The sequence below is a fragment of the Ctenopharyngodon idella genome, chromosome 8, assembly GCF_019924925.1.
Source record: "Ctenopharyngodon idella isolate HZGC_01 chromosome 8, HZGC01, whole genome shotgun sequence".
NCBI classification, from domain to species: Eukaryota; Metazoa; Chordata; class Actinopteri; order Cypriniformes; family Xenocyprididae; genus Ctenopharyngodon; species Ctenopharyngodon idella.
In genome coordinates this window covers 8,293,483-8,313,262 of record NC_067227.1, presented here as the reverse complement: position 1 = coordinate 8,313,262, position 19,780 = coordinate 8,293,483, and the positions used below count along the sequence as shown (strand labels likewise).

Sequence of the window (19,780 nt, the reverse complement as noted above, 5' to 3'; positions counted from 1 at the left end):
TAGGATCCATTGTGTAACAAGCAAATTAAAATGATACACATTTATTATTCACAATATGGAGAGAGGAAATAAAACCGTTAGTTAAGAGCATGACTCAAATATGCCATTAACGGGCTTATTCAAGTTTCCTTTGACTATGTTCTGGCCCGCCATCTTGTGACGAAAATTTTTTTTTGGCCCGCTGCCAAACTTAATTGCTGACCCCTGCTCTAGTGTTTACACTGCTTATGCTGCAACACCAACATGACTGAGCTAAAGACAAGCACTTATTCTTACGCAGAATTAGGAATGCTTCTCTTTGTAGTCATCTAAAGGGACTCTTTAAATGTAAGGGATCTGAAAAAAAAAGTGGAGTCAGCAAATATTTACCCCATCTTGATAGCATTTTCTACTTTGGTTGAAAAGATGCTAAAGTTAGAGTAGATATCAAATGATTCTCAGTCAAAAGGGCAAGGTAATGAAAATTGGCTTCTGAGTTGGATTCAAAATAGTGCCCAAATGTTGTTAGCACTTAAAAGGTACAAGTTGGAGGGAGAGTTATGACGTATATAAATACAAAAACAGAGAGTGGCAGGTAAAACAACACCCTTTAGTGTTTACACTGGATTTGCTTTTGTTATGATGGCAAATAACCACAGGATTAAAAGTGGACACATGGGAGTCAATCAGTAAATATTTAACCCATCCTGATAGCACTTTCTACTTTGGTTGAAAAGAAAGATACTAAAGTTAGAGTAGATATCAAATGATTCTCAGTCAAAGGGGCAATGAAAGGAAAATTGGCTGAGTTGGATTCAAAAGAGTGTCCAAATATTGTTAGAACTTAAAAGGTACAAGTTGGAGGGAGAGGTAAGAAGCAAAGACCTACACTAAATACAAAAAGAGAGAGTGGCAGGCCAAGCCTCCAGGTAAAACAGCACCCTCTAGTGTTTACACTGGGTTTGCTTTTGTTGTGATGGCAATGAGAGAACCACAGGATGAAGAGTGGACACAGTCAGCAAATAATTACCCCAACTTGATAGTTAGATAGATATCAACTGATTTTCAGTCAAGAGGGCAAGTAAATAGTGATGCAAAGTCTGACTCTTTTCTGCAAACCGGTTCTTTTCGAACAGTTCTGCTCAATGTACTGATTCAAAAATTATTAAAGACAAATTATAAATGAAAAAGTATTATTTTATTATTTCTAAGACGAAATGCTGCATATTTCTTTGTGAAACTGAACTATCTTGGATCAAATAACAAAATTAAATTTTAATTTTAGAACTAATCCCAAAAAGTCCCTCCAATTAGATCTTCCAATGTTGTTTTCTCAGGAGGAGGTTTGTTTAGGCTCAGCTCCTGCTGTGTCTGTCTGGTCAAGAGGCTGCAGATATAAGAAGTAAAATCTGAGTACAACAGTGACAGAGGCAAGATTTTAATATTTGCTATCATTTGTATTTTTTACACTTTCAAGAATTACTTTTGAACACATTCAGAAAAATATGCTATATTAATTTACATGTTATTAAAAAAATCCAGTAACATTTTACAGTAAGGTGTCATGTTAACATTATATTAACTAACATGAACTAACAATGAGCAATAGATTTGCTGCAGTATTTATTAATCTTTTCCTTAATGTTAGTTAATAAAAATCCAGCTGTTCATTGTTTGTTCATGTTAGCAAATACAGTACCTGCACAAGCACAGCTTTCTCCTTCAGTCTGTGGAAAATTTACATCCTTTCTCTAACGTTAGATGAGGCAGACCAGAATAACTTTCTACGATGGAAAATGACCATATCTTTTGCCATGAAAACACAGATCTTGCATTTGTCACCGACTGCTATTGTGTATATTAGTGTGCTATTAGTGTATATTAACATCATCTTGCGGTATCTGCACCTTAAAGGAACACTCCACTTTTTTTGAAAATAGGCTCATTTTCCAGCTCCCCTAGAGTTAAACAATTGAGTTTTACCGTTTTCGAATCCATTCAGCCGATCTCTGGGTCTGGCGGTACCACTTTTAGCATAGCTTAGCATAGTTCATTGAATCCGATTAGACCGTTAGCATCTCGCTTAAAAATGACCAAAGAGTTTCAATATTTTTCCTATTTAAAACTTGACTCTTCTGTAGTTACATCGTGTACTAAGACCGACGGAAAATGAAAAGTTGCGATCTTCTAGGCCGATATGGCTAGGAACTATACTGCTCCCCGTGCAAGCAGGGGGTCACAGGCGCTGCGTAATATCATTGCGCCTGCTGCACCCATGGTATGGCAGCAAAGTTCCTTGATTATTACGCCGGAATGAGAGTATAGTTCCTAGCCATATCGACCTAGAAAATCGCAACTTTTCATTTTGTGCCGGTCTTAGTACATTTTTAGTCTTTGTAAATGTTGCCAATCCTGCATTTGAATGAGGATGGGTCATCCTTAACATCAGCGCTTACAGCTGCTGCGCTTGGTCAAAGCCACTGGAAGGCAAGCCTGCAACCTTTAGCCAAAAAAACGTAACGGCTAATGCTAACGCTCCGCCCCTGGTGGTACGCAGGGAAGGAGATCAGAGGCCGTTTTTGGATGGAAGTCAATGGACGAGAGGCTTCACTATGCTGATTAAACAGCTTTTGTGGGGAAATAGCTAATCATTTAATTAATCAACAGCATGTTCGCTAATCTTCAGCATGTTTTACACTAAACAGTACTTTTGATGGGAACTATGTGTAGATTTTAGCTTGATAAAAATGTATTTTTTAAGAGAAGGCAGACTAGGGAATGTTGCGACAGGCAGGACTCATTTACGGCATTACCAACAGCAAATGTGCCGCATTACTGTTTGACAGATAGAACAATAGATGTTGTGTAAAAGCAACTGGAAGGCAAGCCTGCAACCTTTAGCCAAAAAAGCGCTAATGCTAAGGCTCCGGCTGTGGCAGTACGCAGGGAAGGAGTTTTGAACGGCGGGCACTGATGTCACTGCCGTTACACAATAGGCTGAGAGGTGCCACACGTGATTAAGTTAGCCGTTACACTTTCTACAATGGTAAGAGATACAGACCTTCTCATCTCCCTATAATATACAATCAAAGCCACTGGAAGGCAAGCGTGCAACCCTTAGCCAAAAAAGCGTAATGGCTAATGCTAAGGCTCCGCCTCTGGTGGTACGCAGGGAAGGAGACCAGAGGCTGTTTTTTGAATGAATGCCAATGGATGAGAGGCTTCACTATGCTGATTAAACAGCTTTTGTGGGGAAATAGCTAATCATTTAATTAATCGACAGCCTGTTTGCTAATCTTCAGCATGTTTTACACTAAACAATACTTTCGTTGGGAACTATATGTAGGTTTTAGCTTGATAAAAATGTATTTTTTTAAGAGAAGGCAGACTCTCTGGCTTGATGCTCAACTTGCTCGCTGCTCTCGTGCCTGTTAAGCACGCCACAGTAATCAGCTTCAGCAACAGCGCCCCTGCGGTTTAAAATGTGTATCGCGATTCGTTTAACATCTCAACCGACTTGAATCGTCACTTATTTTCATCAATTTTCAACCGACTCGCGGTGCATCGTTACATCCCTAGTCCTCGGTAATCCTCGGCAAACTTCGACAGTTGGTTGAACCGGCTCATTCGGTTCTTTTTGAGTCAGATGTGCTATTTCAGCTGTGCATCTTGCGTCATCAACCCAGAACTAAAGTTTGATTCTGTTCGATTAGTGAACTGGCTCGACCGGTTGCTTCCGGAGAACCGGCTCAAAAGAACGATTCGTTCAAGAATCGAACATCACTAGTGTAGACTACTATCTCCACTCAAGTGTTTGAAACTTCAGCCTTGGGTGAACTTTTTCTTAAACTGTGCCAAGAGGCACATACAAGAAGTTCTCAATTTTTTTGAAAATTCTTTTATGATCACCAAGGCTGCATTTTTTTTTTTTATCAAACAGTGAAAAATTTAAATTTAAAATAACTGTTGTCTATTTTAATACATTTTAAAGTTCTTTTTATTCCTTATGATGACAAAGCTAAATTGTCAGCAGCCATTAATCCAGTCCTCAGTGTCACAAGATTCTGATGATTCGATACTCAAGAAACATTTATTTTTATCAATATTTAAAAAGGTTGTTAATTTCCAAAAACTATAAAACATTTTTTTAGGATTCTTTGATGAATAGAAAGTTTAAAAAGATGGCATTTAATTTATAAATGTCTTTATAGCCATTTTTTGATCAGTTGAATGTTTATTAATATGTTGCTCGATAAGGATAATTAATATGTTTATTTGGTAAGGAATCAATTGAATCCTTACTGAATAAACATCCATTTCTGTAGAATAAATAAATCTTACTGACCCAAAACTTTTGAATGGTACGGTCATGTATACAAGTCAATTCTTTCACAATGCTACAGTGAAGACAGGTGAGTTTTAAACTCTCTTCTGTACGCTTTTTCCACAGTCTACAATTATGGTGCTCAGGAACATGGTTGGACCTGAAGACGTAGATGATGATCTGGAAGGAGAAATAACGGAGGAATGTGGGAAGTTCTGAGCCGTTAATAGAGTGATCATTTCCCAGGAGAAGCAGGGTGAGGAGGAGGATGCCGAAGTCATTGTGAAGATCTTCTTAGAGATTTCAGCAGCATCAGAGATGTACAAGGCCATTCAGGCACTCAACAAATGCTGGTTTGGAGGTCACAAGGTCATCGCTGAGGTGTACGATCAGGAACGGTTTGACAGCAGTGACCTCTCCGCATAGACTGTCAAATACATACCTCTCTCTTTCTCTCTCCATCTCTCCATTCCTCCTTTCTCACTTATACATACACAGCCACCAGCCACTCTTAGTGGAACTAGCTTCTCTTTATAACTTGTAATTATTTTTTATCGATGCTCATATTAATATTATTAATTATCCCTTCATGGGACAGAGGCAAGGAAACGCTCATGATTTTTTTTTTTTTTTTTTTTTATTTATTGTTGATGTACCTTAATGTGAATGACTGGTTGCCCCTCCCCCTTTTTTGGTTAATTGGTTTCCTCCCCTTTCCACCAATCAGATGCTGTTCAAATTCAGTTTCTTTGTTGTTGTTTTTCTCCCTCTTATTGTTTAAAGTATTGTCAATAGTCTGTTATGATTCTCTTGGTTTCAAATGCCAGAACAATAAATTCTTCATATGACACTTGGGTCTTTGTGTATTTCAACAAAACAAGCCTTCATACAATTTCAAAGAGATCTTTTTAGTGTTTTTTTGTTTGTTTGTTTGTTTGTTTTCATGACCTTTGTCCTCTGTTTAGAAAAATAACAGGCACTGGAATTATGGTTAAAGTGTGGTAAAGCGAAATAAACAAGGTATAGATAGTGGATATAAACGCAGCCATGAGTCAAAGTTTATATTTGCATAATGTTGGTTTCAAAGTTCAAATCAAAAATTTAATGTTTTATCAGGGGTTGTGTAAACTTTCCATTTGTCCTTTGAAAGCAGAAAAACGTGAGCATTAAGTAAACCTGAAGGTTATGCTGCATTGTCATTAAATGACAATGTTAATGTATTTGACAATGTCAGATACATATCCATTACTATGCCAATCTCTCTGACAGTTGTCATGACAGAACTCTCAGTAAACCGTAGAGGAACTAGATAAACATGCACAGATGCATCTTTTCTGAACATTGCGGCTTAGAGATGGGGCATGGGCACCCTGACTGGTCTGCGGCTATGTTGCCCCATACGCAACAAACTGCGATGCACTGTGTATTCTGACACCTTTCTATCAGAACCAGCATTAACTTCTTGAGCAATTTGAGCTACAGTAGCTCGTCTGTTGGATCAAACCACAAGGGCTGACATTATGAGCACCTGTCAGTGCTCATAATGTTATGCCCGATCAGTGTATGAACACAGTAATGTATATCACTTTATGAATATGACATGTAAAGCTATTTTTCACTTTTTTATATGTAGCTATCAATATTTAGGCATACATGCTCAATGCATATGTTGCAGCATATTGAAAAATATAAGCACTAGTTTCCAACATATGGAAATGTATTATGCAATATATCGCTTTATATTTTGCAGTATATTCCCATATATTCTTGTTATAGGGCCATCTTATAAGTTGGGTTTGAGTCATGCAGATCTTATTATATAATATTATATTGGCTCATCTAAAGACATTTAGATTGACAAATCAGAATATTCTTATAAGAAAATAAGAGATTTTATTGAACTTCAAAGTTTTTATGAATGAGTATGTTTAAAAACTTATTTGCTGACATAGTGTAACCTTTGATTTATTCTTAAAAACTTCTTGATCTTAAAAATATGAATTGTTGGATTTACTTAAAAAAAGAAGTGTCAAGTGGTTCCACGCAACTATATTGAGTAATTTGTACAAATAACAATTTAGTTGTATGAACAAAAGAAATTCAAGTAAAGCTGACAAAATTTCTTTGAGTAAATACAAATCATTTGAATGTCACTGTTACATAATATTTATATGTGCAGTTCACTTAATAATGTTATGTTTATTACGTAAGGTGAACACATTTATTGACTTAATTTACCTTATTAAATGAACTATTTTCTCTACAAAAAATAACTCATTGAACAAACTCAGTTGAATTAAGAGCAGGAATTCAATCCTAAACATGCATATATGAGCGCTCACAGCCTAAACACAGTCGACACTCTTCTGCATAATGGTAACCACAAAATTCAAAAACATTACAGAAACTCCTGTAAATGTCCAACATAACTGAACATTAAACACTAACATAAACTAACAACATCTTTCCCTTTACTGAAAAACACATAAAATAACACTTTAATCCCTAAATTTACTCTCTTAATGAAGTCCCTTTGCAAAGCATGCTGGGAACTAGCCCAGTTAGTTATGTCTACATTAATTTGTGCGTTTCACTCAGCAATGTTAAGCTGACTGAACAAACGCTTACTAAGTAAAGCTGACAATACTCGTTTTTTTAGTAGAAACAACGCAGTTAAATTACGTTCATGTAGTTACATGAGTTTAAGTAATGTGAACAAGGGTGGTTTGAGTGAAACTAACAACAGTGAAAGTTCATAAACCTGCCTCTGGTTGCAAAGCAGACCAATCACAGCTGTTGTGGTCTGTGTAGACGTGACACCAGTTACTGCTTCTGACCAGATCAGACAAACAGTGAAGAAGTTCAGTTACTGTGCAAGATGAGAGGTTTACTGTTACTGTTTAGTGCTCTGTTACTGCTGGAGTCAACAGTGGGTGACAAAGAATATCATCAGCTAAGCCAATATGAAACAGATATTATTGACAGAGCAATAGAAGAAGCCAATGAGAGATATGGAAGAACCAAACATCTTGATTTTGCCTCCATTTTAAGTGCAGTAAGTTATTTAATTAAAATGTAAAACCTTTGTCATTTTACTGTTTGTTTTCTGTGCTTATGCATCTGCCTTAAAGTGATCAGTAAAAATATTTAAACATTTCCTACATGTATGGTTGTCATCTTTATGCTTTACCTGTATCTTTCCCCTATATGACAGAATTATGACAGGCGCATGCTTAATGTGTTATTAAAACCCACCTTATGTAAGAAGACAGAAGTGTTTGTCCATCGGAAAGACTGTAAAATCCAAGAGGAGGCTAGAGTAAGTAGCTACTCACTCTGACAGAAGGATCTTGATTGTCTAAATGCCTATAGGAGACAATGTAGAATACACTTAAGGCGAGACACCCCAGGTAAATAGGGTAAAAAAATAAAAAAATAATTAATAGATATCGCCACACTACCCCAGCTGATTGATTACATTAAAAATTGCAAACATTTTTTGTATTACAAGTTTTCTAAAATGTTATGTTTTAATATGCAAATGACGTGATCTAATTAAATATGCGCTAATTTGCATACATTTCTATAACAAAAATCTGAATATTGGATGATGTCAGGTTCCAAATTCTCATTTAATTTTTTGGACATATTAAATTCAAAGGTTTTTACAGAGGGAATTTTGGATATCTCTTTTTTATCACTCCATAAATCAGAAAATACTATCAACAGCCAGAAAAAAATTTTCACTATCTTTTTAGGAATAAAATGTTGTATAAAATCAGGCAAATTATATATCAACAAATCCCTCTGTAAAAACCTTCAGAATATAGATAGGAATAAAACTGTAAAGTTTGGTGTATGTAAGTTCTGCTGAAGTGGAGATTTCTGACTCAGAGCAGGAGAAAAAACTTATTTTGAGAAAACGGCCTTTGAAGATATTTAAGATATTTAATAGATAAAGTGCTATAAAATTTTCCACCAGTCTGAAAAAAAAAAAAAAAAAAAAAACACTTTATGAAAAGCCAAAAAGTGCAAAATCTCAAAATTGACATGTGCCAGAAAAAAACTGTTTTTGCCTGTAGTGTCTCCCCTTAAAAAAAAAAAAAAAAAAAAAAAAAAACTTACACTGTTCTATTTTTCTCAGCCTAGAGTTTCTTGCGTTGATTGTCATGGAAATATGACCTGTTTGCCTCTCAGAGAAAAAATAAAGGTACATCACATATTAGTCCATGGGGACAAAGACCTAATTTATTCACCACTATGATTCAACCTTTATGTTGTCAAGATATTCCTGCACTTAAAGATTTTAACTGTTCCCATTGCAGATTAAACAATCAATATCGGAATGTTTGCATCCTCCATCAGTGATCAATGCTCATCATTATACTGGGGAAGGACATCTGTTGGCACTCTCAGTAGGAAATGAATAACAAACCTGAATGTCTGGAATGCGCCTGAGAAATAAAAATGATCAAGGATCTTTGCAACTGGCCATATGAATTAAAAAACAAAACTACTAATGAAATGTAACCTGTAAACTTGACCTCTCAGGCCTAGTTAAAGTTTCTTTAACTAGAATTTAATTATGAAGATTAATGTGTATTTTTGCTCAACTAGCAGTTTTCTCAATATGTTTCAATGTAATGATGTAATTTTGAGAGAAATATGGAAAATACAGTAGCCTTAATTAGGATGTCCTAGTGTTGAATAACATACAAAGTCAAATTAATAATTGTTTAAAAAAACAACAATGAATGTATAAATATTCTTCATAGAAAACATTGTAAAATTGCCCCCATGAATAAAATCTTGATCTTTAGACAATTTATTGGCACTGAATTTGAGAGGTCCAAGATAATCTTGAAGAGATCCGTAAACAGATGTCCTGCAGTGATGCTGTTATTTAGTTATTTCAGTTGTTTTCATTAGTGTTTTAAATTGATGTAGCTTAATAGTTACAGATTATATTAAGGGACCTGAAGGTCAAATGCTAACTGCTTTGTTAAGAAATTTAATTAATCATAACTAACATTCCTTTTTCTTTCAGGATTAACATTTATATGCTTTTGAAAATGAAATGTCCCCAACACTTGGGCCAAAATGTGTCTGAATATAACAAAAAGGGGAAACTAAACTAGACAGCTGTCTAAATATAACTTCATGACTTGAGTAACAAGCTAAAGTAATCAAGAAATCCAGATTTGCTTTTACCTAGTAACAGATAATTATACATATGAAGAACCAATCATATTGGAGAAAAATGATGTAATGAATCATGTTAACTTTTTCATGCTCCTATTCTATAAAAACTGTTGTACACTTTATGTCAAGCAGAATTCTGTTAAATTGGTCCGAGATCTTCCCGGGTATGATTAAAGCATGTTCGAAGAGGCATTGTCTGTCTGATTACTGTTGCGCAGCAGGCTAGACACTACAGATCTTATGCTGCGTTCTATACGAGGTTGGACACGGGAATATTCCAAATTAAATGTCCCACTTCAGACCTCAGTGAGTTCCAGTCACTCATACGTCACGTTGACATGTTAACCACGTGATGCCGCAATGACACAATGAAAGCATATCGTGTTTTTGTCAGTTACAGCAAAATAGAATAAAAATGGTATCGCTTTGAAACGAGGTATAATGTTAAAGTTTGTTTTTTATGTTCATATTCATTGGAATCAGGATGCGCCGACATCTTGGAAGTGACGTCATATGACGAGTCTCGCTGAGGTCTGGGTTGATCAATGTATCCCAAGTACACACGGCAAATGTCCGACTTTGAGTGGCGTTCCAGACGTTATTTCCTAGAAGGAAGTGGGAAAAATCCAAAATCCAATCTGTCTGGAACACAGCATTACTTGTTACTTGCATATGTGTAACGGAGGCCAGCTAGTAGTTGCTGTGCGAGTAAACCTCACTCCTCTGATCTCAAGAGATGCTCTAGCGACTGATGGTAGAGGTTGCAGCCTTTAGCCTCCTTGTTAGAGCGTCCAACTCCCACGCCGGAGACCCATGTTCGAGGCCTGCACAGAGCAGGGCAAGTAGGACCTGGGTAGAGGGGTTACATTGGTGCCGTGACCCGGATGGGAGTGAGGTTTAGGGGGCTGAGTGTAACGGAGGCCAGCTAGCAGTTGCTGTGCGAGTAAACCTCACTCCTCTGATCTCAAGAGATGTACCTGGCTGGGACCGCTGGCTGGGATTGTTCAATGTTTACCCTTCAGTGGTGTGCACCTGAAAGGTGAGGTTTTTTTTGTTTATCTTAACATTCTGATCGTATGTGCATTATGAGCAGGCCTATTTGCAGCGTGTTTCTCTATTTGCATGTGTTGTGGACTTTTGCAGCGCGTTTCTCTATTTGTGTTGTGGACTTTTGCAGCGCATGTGTTGTCAAACTGATGAAGATGTTTTCTTTATTTGCTGGTGTTTTTCTATTTGCATGTGTTTTCTTCATTTGCAGCGCGATGAGCTCTCTCGGCCACCGTACATATTGCTGATTATTGCCTTTCATTCACTTAGTTAAAGATGTTTGTGGTCACAGTTTAATTTGCGGATCCTTTATGTCGGATACGACTGACCAGTATCAAGTAGCCTGCATGCATCTTGGATAATATTAGCAACTACAGCACACATTTGATGCACAAATGCGGATATGTTCTACATGTCTACAATTGTAAAATTTATTTACAACTCTCGACAGAAAGGTTTTTGCAGGTTTTAATAAAATGTTATTTAAGAACAGTAGTCATAATGAGCATATTTCCAGTACGTGCCTCAAGGCTTGCATTGTATTGTCAACTCACTCATCAGTAATTCTCTGCAAACTTCAACAGTCATTTGGACCTGCTTATTTGGTTCTTTTTGAGTTCTCTGTAATCTTCGGCAAACTTCGACAGTTGGTTGAACCGGCTCAGTCGGTTCTTTTTGAGTCGGTCCTGCTACTTCGGCTGTGCGTCTTGCGTCATCAATCCAGAACTAAAGTTTGATTCAGTTCGATTAGTGAAATGGCTCGACCGGTGTCTTCCTGAGAACCAGCTCAAAAGAACGATTCCTTCAAGAATGGAACATCACTAGCGTAGACTACCATCTCCACTCAATGTATTTATTTATTTATTTATTTATTTTTTTAAAAAAGAAGAGCAATGCCCTGCTCATGTATTTCTAATATTTCCTCTTTTTTCCACAGTAAAAAAAAAAAAAAAAAAATTGAAACTTCAGCCTTGGGTGAACTTTTTCTTAAACTGTGCCAGGAGGTACATACAAGAGGTAAGTTCTCAAATAGTAATGATTTTACTTTGGCATACAGTTCAGAGGTGTTTTTTTTTTTTTTTTTTTTAATGTCTTTTATGATCACCAAGGCTGCATTTTTTTAATCAAACAGTAAAAATTTCAATTCAAAATAAATGTTATCTATTTTAATACATTTTAAAGTTGTTTTTATTCCTTATGATGACAAAGCTAAATTGTCAGCAGCCATTAATGCAGTCCTCAGTTATCAATATTGAAAACGGTTGTTAATTTCCAAAAACTATGAAAACATTTTTTAGGATTCTTTGATGAATAGAAAGTTGAAAAAGATGACATTTATTTTAGAAATCTTTTGTAAATCTCATTTTATAAATGTCTCTACAGCCATTTTTGATCAATTGAATGTTTATTCAATTGATAATTGATAATGACGGTAATGATAATTAATATGTTTAAACCGTAAGGAATCAATTGAATCCTTACTGAATAAACATTAATTTCTGTAGAATAAATAAATCTTACTGACCTCAGACTTTTGAATGGTTATGGTAGTGTATACAAGTCAATCCTTTCACAATGCTACAGTGAAGAGAGGTGACTTTTAAACTATTTTCTGTACACTTTTGCCACAGTCTACAGCAGGGGTGTCCAACCTTGCTCCTAGAGAGCTACCATCCTGCAGATATTTTAGCTCCAACCCCAATCAATCACACCTGAACCAGCTAATCAAGGTGTTTAGGGTTTATTGATAATTATAGACAGGTGTGTTGGAGCAGGGTTGGAACTTTTCTCTCTCTCTCTCTCTCTCTCTATCTCTCCTTTCCTCCTTTCTCACTTACACAGATGCAGCCGCCAGACACTCTTCCCAGTGGAACTGGCTTCTCTTTAAAACTTGTAATTGTTTTTTTTATTGATTTTGATATTAATATTATTAATGATCCCTTCATGGGACAGAGGCAAGGAAACGCTCATAAATAATTTTTTTTTTTTTTTTATTGCTGTACCTTAATGTGAATGACTGGTTGCCCCTCCCCCTTTTTTGGTTCATTGGTTTACTCCCATTCCACCAATCAGATGCTGTTCAAATTCAGTTTCTTTGTTGTTGTTTTTCTCCCTCTTATTGTTTAAAGTATTGTCAATAGCCTGTTATGATGCTCTTGGTTTCAAATGCCAGAACAATAAATTCTTCATATGACACGTGGGTCTTTTCTCTATATGAAATTGAATGGAGGCTTGTTTTGTTAAAATACACAGATCTTTTTGGTGTTTTTTGTTTTCATGACCTTTGCCCTCTGTTTAGAAGAATAACAGGCACTGGAATTATGGTTGAAGTGTAGTAAAGCGAAATAAACAAGGCATAAAAAGTCAAGGTTTATATTTGCATAATGTTGGTTTGAGTTCAAATCAAACATTGAATGTTTTATCAGGGGTTGTGTAAACTTTCCATTTGTACACCTGAAACCTTGTAAACCTGAAGGTTATGCTGCATTGTCATTAAATGACAATGTTAATGTATTTGACAATGTCAGATACATATCCATTACTATGCCAATCTCTCTAACAGTTGTCATGACAGAACTCTCAGTAACCCGTAGAGGAACTAGATAAACATGCGCAGATGCATCTTTTCTGAACATTGCGGCTTAGAGATGGGGCATGGACACCCTGACTAGTCTGCGGCTATGCAGCCCCATACGCAACAAACTGTGATGCACTTTGTATTCTGACGCCTTTCTATCAGACCCAGCACTAACTTCTTGAGCAATTTGAGCTACAGTAGCTCGTCTGTTCGATCGAACCACACGGTCCAGCCTTCGCTCTCCACGTGCATCAATGAGCCTTGGCCATCCATGACACTGTCGCCGGGTCACCACTGTTCCTTCCTTGGACACTTTTGATAGATACTGACCACTGCAGACCGGGCAGAAACCTGCCTCTGGTTGCAAAGCAGACCAATCACAGCTGTTGTGGTCTGTGTAGACGTGACACCAGTTACTGCTTCTGACCAGATCAGACAAACAGTGAAGAAGTTCAGTTACTGTGCAAGATGAGAGGTTTACTGTTACTGTTTAGTGCTCTGTTACTGCTGGAGTCAACAGTGGGAGACAAAGAATATCATCAGCTAAGCCAATATGAGACAGATATTATTGACAGAGCAATAGAAGAAGCCAATGAGAGATATGGAAGAACCAAACATCTTGATTTTACCTCCATTATAAGTGCAGTAAGTTATTTAATTAAAATGTAAAACCTTTGTCATTTTACTGTTTGTTTTCTGTGCTTATGCATCTGCCTTAAAGTGATCAGTAAAAATATTTAAACATTTCCTACATGTATGGTTGTCATCTTTATGCTTTACCTGTATCTTTCCCATATATGACAGAATTATGACAGGCGCATGCTTAATGTGTTATTAAAACCCACCTCATGTGAGAAGACAAAAGTGTTTGTCCACCAGAAAGACTGTAAAATCCAAGAGGAGGCTAGAGTAAGTAGCTACTCACTCTGACAGAAGGATCTTGATTGTCTAAATGCCTATAGGAGACAATGTAGAATACAATTAAAAACACACTTGTCTGTATCACTTGCAGTTAATTGCTTATTCTAGTGTCACTCACTTTGCAGATCTTGCAGCTTCATGCGTGGATTCTCACTTTGCACATTTTGTTGCTAGTTACTCAGTAAAGTGTTACTCATTTGCACATCTGGCAGCCTATGGTAATTACCACATTCAAAATGGTATTACTTACCTTACTGGGACTAACTGTTTTACTTCTGAGAGAAAGGAGAGAAGTCAAGAACACATACTCAGGTCAAGATGAAAAAGTTGACCAGAGTGATATACTACACATGGGTAGTACTGATGGTAGGCCTAAATGAAATACATGTCCATGTTATGAAAATATGTAACACCTTTTGTTTACTAGTGTCTGCACAGGGCTTAACACTTTTATGTTTTGGAAGACAGTCAAAAATTTAGGGGCACAGTCAAAGTCTGTAACTTAATACATATACATTGTATTGCTGTGACAAGCATGAATTAAAAACTGAAATTTTACTACAGAATTCACAATCGCAACTTAATAGAACTTCATGTAGGGAACTCAAGGCACATTTAACTGTTTAAATTGACAATTCCTTTTAAAAACACAATGCTCATGGTGTTCAACGCTTGTTGTTGAAAAACCAAACTATTAAACATGCCAGAACAGAGGCATCCACGTATGTGCACACTGACTGACAACTGAAAAAGTGGAAACCTAGAATGCTTTGTGTGAGAATTCCCCCACAAAATCATGTCGTAATTTAGAGCAAGCTTAAAGCTGCAGTCCGTAAGTTTTACCTCTTTGTTGCCATCTCTGTTTGAAACCTGCAATTGCAGTTGTTTGCGGAATTATCATCTTTACGTGGGTTGTGCATCAACTCGACTCCTCAGCGCAGATGAATCTAATGTTTGCTGTCAATCACCACACCGGTGTGGATACTGTACTTCGGAATCACAGATTGTAGTCTTGTAGTATGACCAAAGTAAGAATTTTCACCAGAAAATGTCATCTGAACAAGTAAGTAACATGTCTGCCACTTTTGTTCTGACCAACTGAGAAAAAAAGCATTACAATAAATTGTGCTACCAATGGTGATTAAATATAATGATCGCTTAACTCAGATCACATCAAACCGTGCAAATTATTATTATTGTTATAATGTAAACAACATCACCATTGTGTGACTATTTTGTGTGCATTAGCGTTACCTGTAGATTTAAATTTCTGTACAGTCTAATCTCTAACGTTAATTTGTCATACCATACAATCCACCATCCAAATGATAAGTTTAATTATTGCAGCTACTGTGAGAAAAGGCTATAAATGATCCACCTCACAAGCGATGTAGCCTGCTGGGACTCGTTCTTTACGTATACAGATGTGATGCAATGATGCAAAGACAAACTGTGAAAAGTTCCAGTTTCTGCTGTGTCAGACTGTAGAGTCGACGTCCCACAAGTTTCAGATAATCCAACAGAGGACACTGTGGCACCTCAGTCAAGCCAACTGAAGGATAATGAGGAAACAATAATGGGTTAGTTTGCTACGGTTGTTGTTAGAAGGGATAAAGCAACGGCTAGAAGTGAGGAAAAATCTCATGATAAAATAACAATAAACTAATTTGCTACTTATCAGATTGTGTTTTATTAACATCTACACCTACCCCAACCCCTAAGCCTACCGTTACAATAATGCAAATACAGTAATTAAATGACACAAAATTGATGTGCACATGGCCAGTGGCCGTAGCTGTATCCCTTCTAGTCTTTACCGTTTGCTACCACAACTCTAACATAACATGTTTGATACAAGATCTATTTTTACTCAGACACAAAACAATCAGCAGTTCGATGGTGTATACTTTAAATGACTAATGTGATCTTTCAGTGTAGTTGATAACATGTAAATTAACTTTTTTTTAACATTCAAAAAGATTTCATTTAAATTTGTAAGCATATATAAAATGAAGTTGTATTTTACACTGAGAAAAACATTTTTATTACATAAATAGGCAAAAGCTCAGCTATTCAATGTAGTATCTCAATTAATTTATGAATTAGACAAATTTTGTTTCAAAAGTTTTAGATGAAGAAATATGTCACCCTACAGTACACTGCTGTCACTGCTTGACATTTCATGTCAACAACTCTTATTTTTCTTTGAATAGACATCAATGCCTGCAGTGGCAAATTTAGCATTCAGCTAAGTGAAGAAGGCTTTGGAACCGTTTATTCAGTGATTCGCTTGGATGATGGCCTAAAGGTGGGGTTTCATATTTTAACATTTAAAACACATCAGACATGCTCTACATCAGGGGTGTTCAATAAACCATTATCCAGAACAGTTTAGCTCTAGTCCTAATTAAACACACTCGAACCAGCTAGTAAAGATCTTTAGGATCATTCGAAACTTCCAGGCAGGTGTGTTGGAGTGGCCCTCCAGGAACAGGAATGGACACCCCTGCTCTACATGCTTAGAATTTAATTGATTAAAATGTACGTCTATTTCCATCTAACCATTATCAGAATTGTCTTTCTTCTAGGAGGGTTATTCTGAACCCCTTCAATTGGAGCTGCAACATCAGCACTCGGAGCAAAAGGTCTCAGACAATGAAGCTAAATCAGACTCTGGGGTTTCTGAAGTTCCCGTTCCTGCAGATGACACACCAGAGGTTCTTAACAAAATCCTCTCAGGCCTTTCCTTATGATTGAAGAACTGGTGGCAGAGATACTTGTGGGAGATTCTCACTCCGGCAATGATCCCCTCCTTCTTCTTCATCCTTATTGTTTATCTGGGTCCGATGGCGCTGATGATGATGATGCCGTTTCTGATCAAGTGCTTCCATCAGATCATCACAACTGGTTACAGAGTCTATCAATGTTACCACATGCTGTGGTTCAGAACCATAAGCTTGTACTTCCTGCTGTGCGTGAGCTACTTCTTCTATGAGGAAAAGATCACAGATTATTTTTTCACTCTGGTGCAGAGGGAGGGGGTCTGTGCACATGCTCAGCAAATATCATTACTTCATTCCCTTTGCCCTGAACCTCATAGGGTTCTGCATGGTTGTTTAGAGTCTGGTGAAGAAGTGCTATCGCCTGCTGTTCTGCATGTTCGTCTGGACTCATTTGACCCTGCTGACTGTGGTGATTCACTCAGACTTAATCATTCAAAAACTGTTTGAAGAGATGATCTGGTTTATAGCTCCCATCTCCAGTTTTATTTGTAATAACATAATTGATTACATGTTTGGATTCATTCGCAGCCCTGGTTAAGTTTTCTCTTAAGACATGGGGAAGGTTTATCAGTGGCTTCTTCTCCAGTGTTGTGTTGTAATACTACTGTACATGGCTACAGTTCACTCCTACTCTGTGTAAGACTTGATTTTCCTGCTAAGACAAAAACTGAGAACAAGAAACCTGCAATAAAGCAATAAAGCTTATCCGGAGAGAAGATCTCAAAGAAATAGCATAGGACAACGCCTTGACACACACACACACACACACACACACACACACACACACACAAACCCTCCTTCCTTTCCCCCTGACTCAAGTCACTGAAAGTTTATATTCTATGTATAATGTAACTTGTATACCTATTGTTTTTTCCCTTTCATGTTTGGTATAATTTTAAATGTCTCAGTGCGATTGGTAAAATGGTCTCAATTTCACAGCAGTCACTAGTATTATGAAGAAGATTAAAAACTAAGGAGAATTCTGTCCTCCTTTTGGGTGTTGAAACACCCACTCCTCTCCCCCAAAACAGGTGTTGGTGTAATAAATATTTACAACCCTTTTGTTCTGGTCTGTATATAAGGTAAAGTGCAAAGCAGTCAGGGGGGATCATCTGTAGCCAGAAGCCCCTGTGCAGAGATGGGTGAATGTCTGAAGACATTCACACATCACTGTGTGTATATGCATTTCTTTGAGTAATTGATGTTATGCATTTATTATTTCTGAATTGGCTTCTAATTGTCTAACTGTAATGTAATTGGCATGATACATTTTTACTTGACAAATAAAATGTTATATTTGATTTACTCTGGATTCTTCTGAAATCATTATGACCAGTAAATTATTGGAGTCCATATTTCCGCAAATCTGCGTCAGGATAGATTCAAACTAAAGGCCCATGAAAGGAGCATGTGAGCACATCATGGGACTTTCTAATTTTTGTCTATCAACTGGCTTAGCAAGTTGCAGTATCGTGACTAAGAAAACTGTGTTTTTGTATGAACAAGCATGTGGCGGTTCGACTCAAATGCATTAGTAAACTCTGCACCCTCTGACTAAGATCAGAACTGGCGAGTTTGTGATCGTGAAAGGCACTCACCGGCCGAAGTGACTTTTCTAAGTGATATGGGTCCGTAATGAACGAATAATTGAAAATATGAGATACCCAGAATAATCAAAAATCTAAATTAATACATAACAAATGAGTAATTTCTAATTGGGAACACAACCTAAGAGTAATAATCATTTAAAATTGGAGTCAGATTAAACGAGTGAAATTAAGTGAACTTCACAGATGTGCTGAAAAGACATACACGCGTTAACCTTCGCCCAGGCCGTCGGATTCCGTTTTTGGGCCGATGCAGGGTTCCTTACATCTGTGTCCGATAACCACTCCAACAGTTTCACAGTGGACTGTGAGCCATCTGACCTCTTCCAGCTTCAGGACTACGGCCTACCATCTGCAGATTATTATGGGCTGGACCACAGTAAAGCTATACCCATTCAAGATCCACAGCAGAGCTCTGCCTCCATCATGGAACCATTTGGTGGATTTTTCGCCAGTGCCTTCAAAAGACAAAGGAAGGTAAGGGTTATTATCAGGGGTGCACATAACTTTTTTGGTCTGGTTCTCAAGGGAGCACCTGGAGATGCTGCCTGGTACTCACACTTTACGCAGCACTCTTAACCTACAAGTTGTCGTCATCACTTTCCTCCTGACTGCTCTCCTCACTATCTTCTTTGCGCTCGAATATGGTAGATGATGATGTTTTGTTTTTATTTTACTAACAGTAATGACACAAACAACAGCATCTGCTGTCACTTTAAGACCGAATGCACGGACCGAATATGCTAACACACATCCAGTTTCTTTCTCAACCTTTCACTTATGACATAACCGAGATACTTACGAGACTGGAATTTTGACAATTTTTTTTGTGTATGTGTCTGTTCAAGCGCAAGTAAACATGAAAGAAGAATTAATTATGTGTTCGAGCGCTGTCTAAAAAGCCTCTCTCTCTCTCTTCTTCCACGTTTCAAATCGTTTGAATGTGTAAATTGGCAAGACAAAACTCGTCCAAATGATAAACTTTCAAATCACATGCATGCCGAACCGTGGGGCCTGGTCCGTACGGATCACGGATCAACTGCGATCCGTTGCACCCCTAATAATTTTTTCTGGTATTAATCATTCATTTTAACCACGCATGCGCATATGCGCACCAGTTATGTGCACACGTTATTATGAAGGAGGACCCAGATACAGAGGCATTTAAGTCAACTAGTTAACTGATAGACAAGATGATAGTGTAATACAAATAATCAAGAGAACAGAAAGACAGGCAGCAGAGCTGGCAGACCACCCAAAGGAAGGAGAAGAAGTGGAGCACAAGTGAGCCCCGCCCACTGGAATGAGATGACCAGAAGAGCAAAGGAGGGCAGTGCGA

At 37.3% G+C, this 19,780-nt stretch overlaps 1 pseudogene; it reads left to right on the top strand.

The window, feature by feature from the left end:
- The first annotated feature begins 7,096 nt into the window (after positions 1-7,096).
- LOC127517939 (phosphatidate cytidylyltransferase 2-like) lies at positions 7,097-18,965 on the top strand (annotated as a pseudogene).
- The last annotated feature ends 815 nt before the right edge of the window (positions 18,966-19,780 follow it).